Here is a 12,772-nt window from a genome sequence, read left to right as displayed (position 1 = left end):
CAGGTATGCAGACATGTTCTATCCCAGATATAGGTGGACGAGCTAGAAGAGAAAAAGTCAAAGACTGGTGCAGGACAAGAATGAATAAAACAGGTTTATGGACATGTTCCATATCAGACAGTGAGAAGATTCAGAAGTGAAAGAATCAGGCGCTGGAAACGGGTCCAAGAACGTGTTACAGCTCAGATTCCTACTGCTAATGGGATTCGTGTTTTATGGTAAAGACTTGACGGACAAGTTTGCAAGATTTCTTGCCATAATTATCAAGATACTTTAGACTCTTACAAGAACACCAAAGTCGCGTTGAAAGCAAGAATCCCAAGTCAACTCAAAAAATAACTCTCTTAACGGGCCTTACCACGCAAGGATTGAGTTCAGCTAACTTGTTGCAGACCAAAAGCTATATATATTCAAGCCATGCCATGAAGAAAGTTTGCGCACTTATAAAGAGAGAAAATCAAAATTTGAGCAAACCCTGTCAAAGCAAATTGAGAGAATTCTGATTACAAAAGTGTTACCCCGATACTACGAACAAGATTTAATAATCTGTTATACAGAGTTTATGTTTCATGGTCTTGAGTCTAGATTCGTGTATTAGGTTTGTTTATCGAGTTATACCTTTATCCGCTTTCTTAAAAGCAATTGTTGTAGGTATAAACTGTTAGTCAAATTCAACTTCAAGTTGGGATAACCTAAAGTGGGCTTACTAGTCTAGGGAGATTAGTGAGATAAGAATTAGAGTTTAGTTCCTAGGTTACAGAGTTTGTAGCTTGAATTTGCACAGGCTCACAGTTGTAGTGAAGTTTGGGCAAAAAATCCTACAGAGGTGTAGATCGTGGTTTTTTCCACCCTTGTAAGTCCTGCAAAAATAGGGTGCTGCTTAGGATAGATATTAAGTCGTGCATTAGGATAGATATTAAGTCGTGCAACTTATCAGTATTGTACAAAGTTTTTTGATGATTGTATGTTCAAATGGCACAATAAAAAAATTCGTGACATTATCTTTACTCCATTCAAATACTTTCTGAGAGTTTCCTTATATATATTTCATGAGCATAGAGTTTAAACTTAACAAAACCTTTTGCATAAAGGGTGTAGGTGAATTTGATTACTTAAGGTAGTTCCTCGTTGATTTTTGCATCAGGTGTTCTCACCTTTAATTTGTATAGTTTTTAGTAAGTTTTTTGGTTCAAAATATTCATACATTTGATAACTCAAAGGCATATCAAAATAAATACGTTATTTGATAGTGTTTTAATCGTCATGTGAAGTAACTCTTTTATCATTCTATTACTTGAATGAATAGTGTGATTGACAATATATTTGCGTGGCACCAAATTCATTCATTTACGAAAAATTCACCTAAATATATACTCACTCACCTAACCGCTTGAAATAAAAAATAGACAGAGAATGTATAATATATACCTGTATAATTCATGCACACCAATTAAAAAGGCGAATTGTGAATCCGATAGGTAATAAAATTAGAATTAAATGTGATAAGATTTAAAACTTTGAACTTTGTTCCACTTTGATTATTAAATTTTTATTATAGTGTCTAACACGTGGAGGGGAGAATTTTACCTCAAAATTTAGTGGATACGGTGTATTTAGATTTTAAAAAATGAGAATCATTGGTAACTTGGCCAGAAACTATAGTCGATGTTTAATTGAAAAATAAGAGATCAATGACATACATTTTAAAGAGATCATCACACGGTGAAGTGAAATACTTGACTGATCATCACACGGTGGACTGGAGGTTTGGATACAGACCCTGGATGTCACGACCCGACTAGGGGCCGCGACGGGTACTCGGGGCTAACCACCGAGCACCACTCATTCTGCTACTGATCATACTCATTAAGCCCTCTTTTGTCAAATTCATACTCAAATCATAAGAAAATCATTTTTCTTTTGAGAACATAAATACCTTTATATACATAAGTCTTGAGGCCGTCAAAATAATATATATATATAAATTAGTGACCTCGTGAGACCATATAACCCACACTGCGTATCTACAAGCCTCTACTGGAGTGCTAGACGTAAGGACGGGACAGGACCCCGTCGTGCCCAAAATATACATATGTACACAAAAGAATAAATCAGAGGCACCTCCGGAACAATGGAGTGCCCTCAAATCAGCTACTAGCTCCTACGAGTCTGGGTCAAGATCACCTCCCTGTGCGTCCAAAGAAAACGGACGTCAGTACGAACATTGTACTGAGTATGAGAGGCATAAATGATAATAATACATCAATGAGATAAAGGAAACATCAAATAAGGAGCAACTGTTTCTGACTGTCAATTATAAAAGAAATAATATATGCTGGCTTACTTCATAATCATCGTCATGTCATGTATGCATAAATGTATAAGTTGCCCGTCCATATAGGTACGGTGTAATAATCAATAGCCTGCGTCCAGGCCTCCCGCGTCCGGGGTACCACCTCATGCCGCCCACTAGTAGTGTTGCCCGTGCCATATAGACACGGTGTAATCATCTATAAGCCGCCCGCCTAAGTGGTGCTGCCCGGCCTTGTAGGCGCGGTGTAATGTCATCAACATGTACTCATCATAATGCATGCATAATAACTCAAAGATAATTATACTTTATCGAGGTGACATAAGGTCGTGAACCCCCGATTCCATTATGGAACATTTATAAACATTCTGCCTCACCTTGAAGGAAATAGTAAATAAGGTGAGTGTATACAATAAACGACATCATTAACTCTATAGGAACATCATATCATGAACATCTAGAATCTTTAGACTTAGACTCATCATCATCATTATTGGGCTCATAATATATCTCGTCTCATATAGCTATTTATGAACATAGACTTTTAGTTTTCCGTAATATAGGAGAATCATGAAGAGGAAAGAAAAGTCATGTTATAGGATTCATGCCATAGAAAGAAAGGACTAGCCTCACATACCTTTTACGCTTAACTAATCTATCGCTTGATCGCTTTCCTTTGATGCTCGCGTCTCTACCTTCAAGAGGATTCGCATTAGCATTAGTTAATCGACTATAAGAACATTTTACTATTTCTAGGGAAAATTGAGCAGCATTTCCTTTGTTTCTACTACTTTTCCCATATTCTATATCAACTCCCAAACGTTCATATCAATATTCACAATATCACAACAACAATCATCAATCACCTACATTTCCCACAATTCACCATATTCCTTCAATTTCTCCACAACTATGGTTATAGTTCATTATTGCATTTTCTCATATACAATACTTATTCCGTGGTTTAAGTGTCATTCATAACCTATTTACAATCACAACATTCCAATATTCATAATTCACCCCAACTACTACTCAACAATGACACTATTCACTCATTTATGACCCATTTTCCATGTCTTTCTACAATTCAAGTGTCTTAGCCTTCCAATACCTTAAACAACATGGAATGACCATAAAATTGACCTTCGATGATGGATGAACAACCCTTGAGTGGACTTCTCTTCTTGCACCAAAACCCTAATTCACTTCCCTTGAGTTTTCTTGGTGTAGATGAACTTTTGTTAGGTTTCATACACTTGATTTCATGGTTTTGATGTAGTTGATCGTGGATTTCCTGTTATATCCCGTATTTTTGAACGTCAGATTATTTGCTGAGGTGGGACCCACACATCGAGATTTTTTTTTGGGACATCTAAAAATTCATATGAATCACATATGAGAAGTTAAACACGACTCAAGAAGGACCCTTGGGCCAAATCAAAGTGGAAGTCCTCCAAACGAATATTTTTAAGAAAACGTTTTCGGGTGATCTGACTTCAAGGGGCAAAAACGGTATTATAAGTTTGGAATTTGGAAAAGTACCAAGAAATAGAAGTTGTAGATAATTGAATTAGCTTTCCAACCATAGGTCGTGGGTCCCCAGGTGACGTCGGTACAAGGAGATATGAACGTTTTAAGGTTGAAAGGTCAGTGGGCTAGGCCCAACTCGGGACCAAACCGAGTTGGCCCAAAAAAATCAAAAAAAAATAATAAGGCCCAAATTTGTGAGGCCCAACCGGCCATGGTTATGGCCCAAGCCAATATTAAATAAAATTTGGTCAATAAAAGGATGACTAAGTCATCCTTATCACAATAAGTTCTAGAGGTTTCAAGAAAAGAAGAACAAGAGAAAGAAGAGAGAAAAGCTTAAGGCCATTTCGGCCATAGAGAAAGTCCATGAGAAAAATTGATAAAAATTCTTCAAAAATCAATCCCTACCAAGTAAAGGGTGCTTAACAAGGTGGAGTTGTTGTTGGAGCAAGAAAGATTCAAAATCATACAAGTTGCCAAGTTGTAGTCAAGTGAGAAGTTGAAGAAGAAATGTGAGTTTTGATCTTTCTTTATGTGTTATGAATGGTTTATATGTGTTGTAGTATCTTAAAATGGATGAAATTCATGAAAGAGATAAAAATAGGGGTGTGGCCGTGAGGTATGGAACATGTATATGTGTGTAGAAATTGTGTTTTAATTAATGTATCTAGTGTTTGGTTGTTATTGTTGTGAATGATATGTGAAAATGGAAGTTGAATAAATTTGGAGAGGTTGTAGTGTGTATGCTTGATGTTGGTCGTGTAGTTGTGGAGTAATATGGAAGAAAAGGAGTCAATTCTATTTAATGTTTTGGTTGTAGTTGAATTGTGGATGCTAGATTGCTAATGAATGCATAATAATCTTGTGGAGTTGAAGTAGGTGGAGGTTTGTTTTAGAAGTTATGTGAATTGAATGTAATGTTCTTGCATGCATGGAAGGTAATGTGGTTAGTATGATGTTGTTGGAATATAGATCATGAGGTTGTGATTGTTTTCATTAAAGTTAGAAAGTTTTTGGAAGAAGTAGTAAGTTGATTGAATATGGAAGTTGATAGTATTGTTGTTGTTGGAATTGTGGTTGATATTTTGGCCGGGTTTGAATTCCCGGGATTGTTGTTGATTGAAATTAGCCAAGTTGAACTTGGTGGGATGGAGTATTTATAGGGGAAGTGCTGCCGAAATTTCGGTAGCCAAATGTTTCCTTAAGAATTCAACTCTAAGTATCCTAATAAGAGTTTTGGTAAACATGACCAATTTGCAGATTTTGACGAGATTGCAACGTGAATTCGGAATAGCAAAAGAAGCGGAAAGAGGTATGTAAGGCTTCACCCTTCTTTCTATGGCATGTCTTAGACGGAATAAGTTGGGTACGCGCCTCGGGGACAACTCTCTTCCCCGGAATCCGCATCCAAAGTTTTCCACTTTTTGTTCAATAGAATTGAACTAGAAAGTGTGCAAATAATGGAAAGACCTCTTAAACCCCTAGAACTTTCATAAGTGGGACCCGATTACCCTAGGACCCTCACAAGTAATGACATGACACGTAATATATGTAAATCATATACGTCACCCCATCCGGCCCGAGGTGGGCCCGCTACTCTCGGATTTTTCCTTACAGTCTTGCTTGACTTACTTGAAGTGAATCCAAAGGGAACCTTTGATCCCGATTTCGTTACCAAACGATAAATACTATGACTCCTCTAACGAGGTTCACTTCCATGACGATAATGATAACAATGATGTTAGATAAGAGAATATGCCTATGATACGTACTACCAGAACGACTCTATGACTAAGATGACTAAGCTAAGTATCTTATGTAAACATGAAAATGATAAACTAATTTTTGAATCTTATTTATATTTCCTAGCTATGACTTTATTTTCTAAAAGATTTCAAAGTCTATGAACTATCATCTATGATGCCCCGATTTCATTCTACGTTTACTTTAATATTATTCCCCGTTGGTAGTCTCACCTTAAAATACTCGTTCCTTCAAGGTGAGACAAAGCGATCACGAGTATTCTATAATATAATTGGAGGTCACCGACCTTACGTCACTCCGATGACTACATGATTCTTCTTTGGGCCTTCCTGCGTGCCTATGAGACATATGTATATAGGATATGTAAATGCATATAAGACATGTAAATGTATGTAAGATATGTGTATATATTTTTAAAACATGCACATGACGAAAGAGCTAGAGCGCTATAGACGCTGATACATGCACATGATACACGTATATGTATATGATAAAAGCACCAGAGCGCTATAGACGCTGATGTACCTACACGACACACGTATATGTATATGATAAAAGAGCTAGAGCGCTATAGACGCTGATATATGTACATGATATATGCATGTGTATACGGGGAAAATGGAGGTAAGGGCAGAGCGTTATGAACGCATATCCACCTGATCAGTTGGCATTACATGATATGATATCGTCCCGGACGCGGGATGCCCGGACGCGGGATGTGTATATTTATGGTTAAATGGATCGGCTGCCGACGCCTCGGCAATATGAGATGTCCTATTTTATATGTATATGTATATGAACAAGGAAAGATTCTTAAAGGAAAGCTAAGTACGCATAGCACCTGCCAAGGGTATATATATATACAGGTTATGTTTCTACCTCAGGACATGTGCTATTATTCTCTTATGTCGTTATTTCCGTTTTATACTTTCCGTATGCTACTATTCATGCCTTACATACTCGGTACACTATTCGTACTGACGTCCCTTCTTGTGGACGCTGCGTTTCATGCCGCGCAGGTCAGCAGACAGGCGGATTTGATCCTTAGAAGCTCTACCAGCAGTGTTGACAGTGCTCCAGTTATTCCGGAGCCTCACTTCCTTGGTACTATTTTGTGTATATATATTCGGGCACGACAGTACTCAGCCCTTTCTATGTATAAACGTACTATGTCTAGAGGCTCGTAGACAGATATGTACAGTCAGTTAAGTATAGTTAGGTATATGGTGTTTTGGCATGCTAATGTTGATGTATAAGTGATAACGAAGTTTATTAGTCTATGTTCAGAATGACGCCGCTAATGTTAATGTTCAAAAAAAAAAATGGCTCTGTTTACATGGCTTGCTAAGAGGTAAAGGTAAAACGATAGACAAGGGGTGCTCGGTACAAGTATCGGGTACTCGTCACGGCCCCTAGACGGGTCGTGACATTTCCCTTGATTTCTTGTAGATGAATATTGGAGAGTGTTCTAGAGGTTTCTTGAAGAGAGGAGAGTGGAAAATGAAATGAAATGAAATGGAGGAATGGTCCTTATATAAAATCTTGAAATCAGTCCCGACCGAGATATACGGTACGATCGATCGGATCGACGGGGCGTCGATCTGATCGTCGAAGTCGTTAAATTTCCAGTGAGCAACCTTTCGTTTCCTTTCATTCTACGGTGAGAAGGACGGTCCGTCGAACTGATCGACAGAGCGTCGATCTGCTCCGTCGAATGGTCTTTGTGCTAAATGAATTCTACGGCACCATCGACGAAGCGTCGACCCGTCCGACGGTACAAAGAACGACCGTCGAACCCCCCTTTCGCAGAACTGCAGTGGAGTTTCATTTGACGAACTTTTCTCCCTTGCCTCTAACTTCTTTGGAATCTTAATTAGAATCATTAAGCATCCCTTTTTACTTGTAGGGACATCATGTACACCTTAACTTGCGTTAGTCCATTCACCGCTCAGCAACCCAAAGTTCCGAGGTGTAACACTGGAGTCTAAAGATTCCATGTTGTGGAGGACTAAGACACAGTACATGGAATGCAAGTTCGGCAAATCATCACATAAAGTGGATGCGGAAGTGAGGATTGATACACAGGTCATCCCCAAGAGAGGAAGCTTCAAGTATCTTGGGTCAATAATCAAGAAAATAGAGAGATTGTTTTTTTCGTCGCACATCATAATAGAGAGGGGTGGGTCAAATGGAGTCTCGCATCTGGTGTCCTATGTGATAAGAATGTGTCAGCGAGCCTTAAAGGTAAGTTCTATAGAGTGGTAATTGGATCAACTATGTTGTATGTGGCAGAGTATTGGCCAGTCAAGAATTCACACGTTCAGAAAATAAATGTGGCGGAGACGAAGATGCTTAGATGGATGTGGGATTTCTAGAATATTTAAGATTAGGAACGAAGATATACATGGCAAGGTGGGAGTGGCCTAGGTGGTGGACAAGATGGGGGAAACAAGACTAAGATGTTTCGAGCATGTGAAGAGGAGGAGCACGAATGCCCATTGAGGAAGTGTGAAAGGTTAACAATGATAGGTCTAAGAGAGGTAGAGATAAACCGAGGAAGAATTGGAGAGAGATGATTAGACATGACATTGTAGATCTTCAGCTCACCGAAGACATGACCCTAAATAGAAAATGTAAAGGTCGAGGATTAGGGAAAAGTGTTAGTAGGTAGTAGAACAATTTCTCTCTTTCATGAGGGAGAAAATGGTTCTACCTTAGAGCACATTGTCTGATCCCTCTTCTACTTATTATTATTATTATTATTATTATTATTATTATTATTATTATTATTATTATTATTATTATCATCATCATCATCGTCGTCGTCATCATCATCATCATCTTTTTCTTCAATTGTATTATTACTTTTGTTTCTTTTACTTGGGTTATCTTTACTATTTTTGTCGTTACTACTCTCCTTTCTACAGTATTTTCATCATGACTTTTACTCTCATATTTGTCAAACCTGTTTTTCAAAATACTTGTCTTGAGCTGAGGGTCTATCAGAAACAATCTTTTTACCTCACACAAGATAGGAATAAGATATGCACACACCTTACCTTCTTCATACCCCGCTTGTCGATGACATTAAATATGTTATTGTTTGTTAATTATGTACAAATAATGAATGATGTAGTTGTGAGTTGTAGTTGTCAGCTTGACTTATTTTTATTTAAGCTGAAGTGATGATGATGTTGGATGAAAATTAAGAGAAAGAGACACAATATCATCAATGAGAGCATGCCATGAACTATTGCCAAACACGTCATGAGAAGCATTATTATCACAACAGGATGCGTCGTACAATAAGCAAAAATTGTATTAGAATCATAGATAATTTTGTATAAAGTTTGAGAGTTGGTCATTTAAGCGATTTTGTTATTCTAAACAAAAATATGGAGAAAGTCATGCAAGCTTGTCCCGCACGTGCGTGTAATCTTATTTAAAACGTTGGTTTGAAAGCATGTAGTAGTATATTCACTTGGTCATTTGATTAAATTCATATAGATTTTAGTTCGAACCTGGTTCATGCAACTTTATCAACAACATGCATGACAAACTATCAACATATAGTTGTAATTTGTCGTTTTTTTTTCCAATTAAAGAATCATACCTATGCAGATTAATTTAAATCGTAATTTATTGATTCTCAGAACATCGATACAATGACCCACTTTAAAATCATTCTTAATTAGTTAATGAAAAATAACTAATAAAAAATTGAAAGTTGTATGGACTCTACTGATCCCAAATAAATCATACACAATTGATTCTCAAAACATCGATACAATGACCCACTTTAAAATCATTCTTAATTAGTTAATGAAAAATAACTAATAAAAAAATTGAAAGTTGTGTGGACTCTACTGATCTCAAATAAATCATACACACTTTTATCTACTTGAAATATTGAACTTTCATGCTTGATCATCACATGTATTTTAAATAATAGAATTTGCCTAGAATAAAAGCTAGAGCAGGTGAACAATTTTTGTCTTTTAGATTGAAGGGGAGATAAAAGTTCATCTTTTTAGATTAGAAGTATATAAAAGAGAGGAAGCTCGAATTCCTTAATTTCGACCATAAAAAACGATTTTACTCTTATTATTTTGATGGCACCCAACACTCATTTCTATTAGTTTCACACTAGTCTATAGTATATGTTAGATTTCTTAATGTTTCATAGCATATACTTTCTTCCATTCATAATAAGTGTCCACTTAGCCTTTTTATTTTGATTCAATATAAGTGTTTGCTTACATAATAAAAAAGGATTTAACTTTACTCTTTCATATTTGTCCTTGTTAAGTGCTAAGTGACCAGATTCCAATTTGTCAAGTTAATACTAATATGCAAATTTTAATTAAGGGTAATTTAGTCAAAACACTTTTTTTAGGAGTTCATATTTTCTAAAGAGGTGTGATAATGGCTAAAACTATTTTAAACCGGAGAGAGTACAATCCAAGATTTACATAAGCGACATGATTAAACGTTAAATAATAAATATATGTACCGGAAATTGGGATTCAAGAAATGAATTAAACACAATTGACTAGTAAATTTTACCCGAACTAATACTTATTGTCACGACCCAACCGAAGGGCCATGACGGGCACCCGGGCTAACCCACTCGGGCACCTCTCGTTGTACATTCACATTCACATTTAGGTGAGCACATGACTTATCAACGAACTCTATGCCTTAGTAATACCATTTCCAACGACTAAAACACTTTTATATCAACGTCAACAACTATGCCCATTTACATATACACAAGCCGACGAGGCTAACAAAATAATATACCAAAATATGAGCCGACAAGGCAAAAGACATCTACTATACATGACTGTCTACGAGCCTCTAAGAAGAGTATGAACATCATTACAAGGACGGGACAGGGCCCCGCCATGCCCATATATATATACACAAAAGAATAGTACCAAGAGCTGCAGCTCCGAATCAAATGTAGCTCCTCTATGTGGTCTCTGAACAAGCAGTCTATGGGTTAAGTCTATCGCCCTGTCCACCTGCGGGCATGACGCAGGGTCCCCAAACAAAAGGACGTCAGTACGGATAATGTACTGAGTATGTAAAGCATAATCAATAACATAATGGAAGCATGAGAAATAACATAGATAGAAAGTCATGGGATGAAATAGTCATTGATACCTCTTTCTAATGGGAAACTTCCACTTCATACATTTGTACATATATAAGATCGGTGTTCTTAATAGTCATACTTTGATACACACACACACACACACATAGGAGTACATACATATCCTCAACATCATCATCATCATCATTACTTCCATTATACCCTTCCTTAGAGGATCAACTATTATAGGATGAGACCAATGGCATCATAAGGAAATCAAGAATCATAAGCTTTAGTGATTCTAAGAATAAAGTCATCTTGGAAGACATTACAGAATTCGCATGAAGGTATACAACGATGGGATCATGCCTTAAGAAAGAATGGTTATCCTTACATACCTCTTTGCTTTCTTAACTATTTAATGCTCACCGCCCAAACTTGAGAAATCTACAATTAAAAGGATTCATACCATGGTTGAGTCTTAAAGACACTATTGAATTCAAACTAGAACAACTCATGAACTAACAAAAATTGGGCAGCATTTCCCCTATTTCATCAACTTCCACCATATCGCAAAACAACTCCTAAACAACCATACTAACATCTCCAACATCATAATCAAGTAGTCATATTCCATTAAGTCTCAAAATTCATTCTCGTTTTCAACTTATACTAACAACTTCACACCAACCCTTTGCACATTTTCGTACAACACTTCCTCATCACCATTACTACCTTCCAAAACAAGATTATATCCATATAATACTAAGAATCATGACTCAAGTTAGCTTACTACTCAAAAACATCATGAAAACTATATTTAGACCTCATCTTCTACTTTCTCCTTCTACCCAAGTTGTTCAACAACTAAGCATTCTTGATAACATGAAATAAGCATGAAAACTAACCTTTTATCTCATAAGAATGAGATTTGGAGCAAGCTATCAACTTATATGGAAACCCTAGCTTTAATACCCAAGTTATTCTTGAAGTCTACTAACCCTAGTGAGCCTTCCAACACATGAATACCTTGATTCCTGCTATTTGATCTTTGTTTTCTCTTGAGTTTGAGTGGAATATTCTTGGAGAAGGGTTTTTGAGCTTTCAAGACTTGGAGAAATGTGGGAAATGAGAAAATATAACAAGGGTCACTTATATATATAAAGAGAAAAAGCTGGCCCGATCGATTTATACGGACACTTATTCGGTCTGTATAACTTACACAGTCCGTATAATTCCACCATGAAAATACCCTCCTCTGGAAGGGTTATACGGACCATGTATACGGGTTGTATAACTTATGCGGTCCGTATAAGTGGTCGTACAACCCACAGTTTTCCGAAACTTTCTCTCGTCGATTCGTTTGACTTCCAATCCTTGTGGAACCTTCTTGGCACTTATGTAACACTTCATTAATCATCTAAGAGGCCCTGTAGCAGCCCCTCGAGACATCACTAAGTACGTATCAAATCAACTATCGCGAAAACCCTTCCAAACATGACTTACATTTCACTTACTTCAACAAACTTAGTCTCACATATTCATATATCTTCGAAATTTTATGGTACACACTTTAAGATATTTAGTACTCTCCTTAATCTCGTAAGGACTTCATATTCACCTTAAGCTCGCATAGTCTATTCCCAATGCAGCAATCCGAAATCTTCGAGATGTAACACTTATACATTCAAAATTTAAAGTTAAAATTGGGATAATTTCAACAATATACAATCCAGCATAAAATATTACACCCACGTAGTCATATTTTTCTCATTTACATCTGCATAGTCAACTTTTTTTTTTGCAACAAAGTTTATACACACTATATACAACATGATATAACATTATTGTAGACAATGTATCAACCTTGTATAAAAGTGTATAAGAGGCGTTTATACATACTTACATACTCCTACACTGTTATACAATATTATACAATAGGTGTTCTACATAATGTATAAGAGGTGTTTATACACGCTTTACCCGGTTGTTTTTGCTAAGACCGGATCAAATCAAACTCAAGATCAATGATGGGGTAAATCAAAACAAAGATGAATATTAGTGGTTTA

This window comes from Lycium barbarum, chromosome 4 (assembly GCF_019175385.1).
Source record: "Lycium barbarum isolate Lr01 chromosome 4, ASM1917538v2, whole genome shotgun sequence".
Classification (NCBI taxonomy): domain Eukaryota; kingdom Viridiplantae; phylum Streptophyta; class Magnoliopsida; order Solanales; family Solanaceae; genus Lycium; species Lycium barbarum.
This window is presented reverse-complemented; position numbering follows the sequence as displayed.